The 5,784-nt window shown below is 43.0% G+C and overlaps 1 protein-coding gene across 2 annotated transcripts in view; it reads right to left on the bottom strand.

Annotated features, from left to right (window-relative positions):
- The window catches only part of Nr3c1 (nuclear receptor subfamily 3 group C member 1), a 120,729-nt gene extending 119,681 nt beyond the window's left edge, over positions 1 to 1,048 (bottom strand). The window contains exon 1 of one of the 2 annotated variants that reach the window (XM_023704012.1): positions 886 to 1,048. The gene's annotated coding sequence lies outside the window, so the exon portion shown is untranslated. Of the gene's footprint in view, positions 1 to 152; positions 259 to 885 lie in introns of those variants that run through there. The other variant, XM_023704013.1, reaches the window with a different exon arrangement.
- Between the last annotated feature and the right edge of the window lie 4,736 nt (positions 1,049 to 5,784).

The raw sequence follows: 5,784 nt of genomic DNA, 5'->3' as shown, positions 1-5,784 counted from the left end.
GCCCCCGGCCTAGTCGCGCGAAGTGTGTCCCTCGCAGAGGCGTCGCGGGGCTGCGCGGAAGCGGTGCCGCGGCCGCGCTCGGGGCCGGACGGCTCGCCCTGCCTGCTGCCAGGCTCGGGCAGGGACGGCGCGGAGGGTCGCAGCTTACGTACCCCGGGCCGGGAGGTCGCGTGCCGCAGCTCCCCGCCCCCGCATCGTCTGGGCGGCCCCGCCTGAGCCGCCGCGCGCTCGCGCCCCGAGAGAAGTTGCAAAGCAGAAGCCGCCCTCCCCCGCGCCCGCCGGCCCCTCCCGAGTCTGCGAGGCGGCGGCGGCGGCGGCGGCGGCGGCGGCGGCAGAAGGAGGCGCCGCCTGCCAAGTTCAGCCCCTGCCCCGCCCTCGCTCCCCGCGCGCTCGCGCTTGAAGGAAGTTGCACGCCAAATGCGAACCCTCCCGCGAGCTGGATTTCTTTGCACTTTTAAAATGAGCGATTAAGGAAAGCAGGGGTGGCCGGTGGAAAGGCCAGCTGCGGGCGACAGAGTAAGTTGCAGGCGAAGTGCGCCGCCCCGCCGGCCGCACTCCTGACCTTTCCGTGCACCCCCTCCCGGCGCGCCTCCAAGTCCCCGGCCCGGCCCCTCCCCGGGCTTGACCTTCGCCGCCGGGCTCCCCGCCGTCCGCCCGCGCGCTCGGGAGACCCCCCGCCGCTCCTTGCAGGCAGCGCGCGTGCAGAGGTCTGAGCCGACCTCCCGGCGGCCCCGTCACGCCTCCCCTCCGCGCGGGAGACACGTGGCGCGCCGGGAGGGCGACGTCCGTGGGGCCGCGAGCCCCGACCCGGGAAGACCCCGCCCCAGCCCGCCGCCGCCGCCGCCGCGGGGAAGGCTTGGGCGACGCGGGGCCCGAGCCCCCTACCTGGTGCGGCGCATGTTAGGGATTGTGAGACTCGGGCGAAGCTGGTGCTGTGTCGCTTGAGCGTGTGGGAGGTAACTTTTGTGCCCCCACGGGTGACAGCGCTTGGCAGCCTCCGACGAGAGCGGGGCCGCCGCGGCTCCGCCTAGTTTCCGTCCAGGCCGGCGTGCGGCCGCGGCCACTCTCTCCTCCCGCCGCGCTCCGGCTCTGACGGCGGCCACCTCTGCTCTGACATCTTGGAGCCGAGTGGGGGAGCACGTGCCGGAAGCCGCCCGCCGCCATCTTGGTAAAGTGGTGATGCCAGCCGGGCCCAGCAGCCACCATCTTAGCCGAAGTTTTCAGTTATGACTAGCCTAAATCGCCTTACCTTGGCTCAGAAGGGTAAGAGAGGGCATATGTGCAGTCTGATATGTAAGGAAGAAGTTGGCTTTAAGCTAACGCTTTGAGATTATCTACGGGGGCTGCTTCCAGAGGATTCTGGGCCGCCATCTTGGCAAAGGAAGAGACTGCCTATGCCAATGGAGAATGACTTGCCAGAAGAGTGTTTTTGAAGAGTGTGTGCAACTCAGTGTTGACAAAATCCCCATTTCAATCCAAGAGAACTTCCTCCTTCTCCTTCCCTAGAAGGTACAAGTCCACTAGAAGGATCCACTTCATCTCGCATACTGTTGGAATTTTAAGTGGTACCTAATTTGCTTCTAAATAATGATTTTATGAGACTTATTGCTTAACTGTACATAATCTGTATCTGTTTTTAAAAACAAGAATAGTTATCGTTTGTGGTTAACATTTATTGACATCCCTTTGCAGTCTACTCTTGCTGACAACAGTTGAATGGAATAAATATTATTACAGTATTTGATTTTTTCCTGGTGCTAGGGATCAAACTCACAGCCTCTTAGAGAACTAGAGTAGCAAGCACTCTACTACTGAACTATAATCCCAGCATTATTTTAATTTTTAGTGAGAGGAAACTCAGGCCTAACAGAGGTGGATGCTTATCCAAGGTCACACAGCCCCTAAGTGTTGAGGATGGAATTCATTACTATTTTAAGTTTTTCTCACTCAAAACGCACTGAGTGCTGGAGAGATGGCTCAGTGGTCTAAAGCACCTACTTGGAACAAGCTTGGCTAAAGCACAGGGACCGTGGTTCAATCCCCCAGCACCACATGCCAGCCAGCCCTGCCCCCGGGACACACACACACACAATAAATAAATGTAAAAAAAAAAAAAATTAAAAAAAGAAATGCTATATATTTAAAAAAAATAAAATGCACTGAAAAATTGTCTCATAATTTCCATGAAGCATATAGCAATGTCCTGATAGACTTAAGTGCTTATGGAGTGTAAGTGCTGAAGATTATTATATCAAAAAAGAGATAAGGTTTAGTTAGTACAGGTTTAAGAATAACATGAATTGAGCACTTACTTGTCTGCCAGGAACTATTAAACATCTTACCGCACTATATTTTTTATTATGATATTTATTTATATGTGACCTTGGAAAGTTAGCAGGACATGATAAGAAATAAGACAAATTTTTCCTTCTGAGAGGAAATTATTTGATTGTCTCAGAATGTTGCAACTATGCAGGTAAGGACCTGATTTGGCTTCTTCATTGCTTTATGTCCCACTCCTAATACAGAGCCCAATATATATTAGACTCAGGAAACATTTATAGTTATAATAGTAATGTTGCTCAAATAGTCAACTGGGCATAATAATCACTTTGAGTTGTTGTGGGGACCAAATAAATTAATGAAAAATGTACAGATATTACTCAGGATTTTGACTTTTGACATTGGTTTAAAAATCTGTCCCTTCCCTTAAGAAATTAGTCAAGTTTATTCTTATTTATCATTGTATGTTCTTATCATGTCCAGTATAATTTATTTTGGTAGCACTTAACGGTGGTAATTCATTATTTGTCCACTCATTTGTTTTATTGCTTTGTTTTTATTTGCCTTAACATTAAAACTGTTAAGGTAGGGACTAAGTCAGTCTTCTAGTGTATCTCTAGTGCAAAGTAGAAGCTCTGAGGGTGTTTTTTGAATGAATGTATATAGGCTTAAAAGCTGTGGTCTAAGATCCACAAAACCTTAAGGTGGAAAAATAGCAATCATTTTTTATATTTATATAGTATTTGATATATTAACCAAGAGAGTTCTCCCATTCTGTTCATCTGTTTTTTTTTATTCCTGTAAAGTAACCCAAGCCACTTTACCATATTACCTCTTTAAAATATCAATTGTAACACCATGCTTCTGCTACAAGTACAATAAATTGTTGTAAATTCAGTGATAAGCCAGTGATATTGGTCATCATCATCATCATCATCATTACTAATCTGTAGTGTTACTCTTCTGCTGTGGTTTTTAAGACCGTCATTTTTCATGTGCCCTCTTTATAGAAGAAGCATTCTAGGTTATGAGATTAGACTGACATTTAAATTTTTTAGGGGCCAGGGAGATAGCTCAGTAGAATAAGCACTTGCTTAGCAAGCACAAGGGCCTGAGTTCAATCCCTGGTTCCACCAAAAAATAAGTAAATAAATAAATAAATAAATTTTTTAGAGTTATTTAAAGCAAGGGAATTATAAAAAATGTTGACTGGAAAGCTTTAAACTTTTTGAAACCCAATACCTATCATTTGGACATTTATTTACTAATGCTATGATGAAAGTCTAAGCATTTCATGAATTCACTAACTGGAGTTCCATGACTTATTTTGTGTATCACCTTATACCCACGGTGCACTAAACCACCACAGTGGGTAAGCCAAATTGGACAAAATCCAATTTCTTTCACTTTGAGGCATGTTAGGCAAGTTCTCTAATACTATACCTTAATTTACAAAATGTGTAAGTGGTAATGAAAATAGCATTAACAAGTTAGACATGTCCGATATGTGAAATACTTAGACTGCTAATTTCTGGGGGTATATATTAAATACTAATCATCATCATCAATTATTATCATTACTAATCTGTAGTGTTGCTGTTTCCCCAAAGTCCTTTTCAAAGTGGAACAAGAAATTAAAGGTATTTATAAAATAAGTGGATATTTCCGAATGTTTATGAGTCTTTCCTTCTGCCCTCACTCAGTCTTTTAAAATTATCTCACATGAACCTTATTTTAACTGAAATTGTTTAAATGGCATCTTTCCATTTATTTTTTTGTAGAACACTGATATCTTTTTATACTTTTTGTCACCCTTTACTTGATATTGAATGAAATTAAGTAATTACAACAACAAGCACAAACATCATACATGTGATCAAGGAAAAAGCCCAAGAACCTGTGCTCCTAGCTCAGCTCCTGCCCGCAGCAGTGAGTCATAGTGGCTCTGTGTTCATCATGCCCTGCGCATCCGTCGTATGTGTTCCGGGGGACTAGAACTTGTTTTAGTTGACATGAATTGACTGGTGTTGGTTACAAAAAATCTTGTTCAGAAAAGGACACGGTGGCACACTACATTTCCACTTCTGCTGTTTGTCGTGGACATTTTCTTTTCTATAAGGACACATCTTTGTGACTTATTTTTCTACGCTGTATGTATGATTCTTTGTCATGGTTACAGTTTGAACTTATTTTATTTTTTTACTCCTTAAATCTGTGATGTTAAATGTCCGCTAAAATAGGATGTGATGTGTCTGTATTAGTAACTTTGATTATATTCATTTTGTATTAAGCCAACACAGTTTTTGTTATTGGCAGAATTTGCATTAAAAATAGTTATTCCTGCAGCCATCCAAGCTATTGGATGCCTCTTTAAAATAATAACTTTGGTAAACACTTTTATTCTTATTTAACTTTTTAAGATAAGAGATTGAGACTAACCCAGCTGAGCTGGAATGCCCCATCTCTTTTTCAGTATTTGCATTTTACAACAGACTTGCTTGGTAGGAACAGTTGACTCTAGTATAGCAAGTTCTTAATCATAATTCCACTTTGGTACTTCTTTTTGTAGTTGGAATTAACATTTGCACATGAACTGAGAAATGCTAAGTTATTACAAGCTTTTCTGGTGTTTTGCTGCTCCACATTGTGCCTTGAATGATTACATCATAAGCAGCCTAAGTTTTGTGCCAAATATGTGTGAAATTCTATGTTAGAGTCCTGGTTCAGTCTGTATTCTTGACACTAGCAGAATCAATGCCTGTTTGAAGGGTAAGGTAAATATCAGTTGATAAACAGAATGTTACCATAAGTAGGAACCTAATGTTTTTAACGTTTGATAGCATTCAAGCAAGCACACTGAATAATTGTAACAAAGATTACGTACATTGTTTTGCATTTGTGGCATTTGTGGCTCGCCATTATGTCATTAGCTTTCTTCCTTTTCTGATATAATCTTTTCTGTCCCATGTTCCTTTGGTAGAGAATGTTTCAGTGTGCCCCATTTCTCAGTGGAATCTCTCAGCTCATGTTTGAGAAACTATGTTTTTAATTTGGCTTTTACAGTTTGCAGATTAGTTATTAGATTATGTAGGTTTTTCTTTTGTTTTAAGCCAGATTAGAAATAGGGTTTACAAGTACAGTACTTCATATCACTCCCGAAAGTGCTACAAAGGACATCTGCTGCAATTTTTAAAATAATAGGGTCAATCAGTATAGGTCAATTAAATTTTTTCTAGTCTTGTTTAATTCTGTACATAAGACCTGAATCTGAAACACTGTTCTTCCTACCATTTTTTTTTTTTTTTGCTTACATGAACTTGGTCCAGTCTTAATTTTTTTTTAATCTATAAAGGAGGTCACTGATACACTTCACCTACCTCACAGAAAATATACATATTTCAAATGGAATGATGTGTTCAAAAGTAGTTTTTAAGCAAGTTAGTTTGGAAAACAAAGAGAAAGTCTTACAGAAGTTTTGAATCAGCAGTTCACTGCAACAAA

This window comes from Octodon degus, unplaced genomic scaffold (genome assembly GCF_000260255.1).
Source record: "Octodon degus isolate 3935 unplaced genomic scaffold, OctDeg1.0 scaffold00185, whole genome shotgun sequence".
Classification (NCBI taxonomy): Eukaryota; Metazoa; Chordata; class Mammalia; order Rodentia; family Octodontidae; genus Octodon; species Octodon degus.
The sequence above is the reverse complement of the archived record's forward strand: the minus strand, read 5'-3'. Positions and strand labels throughout refer to the sequence as shown.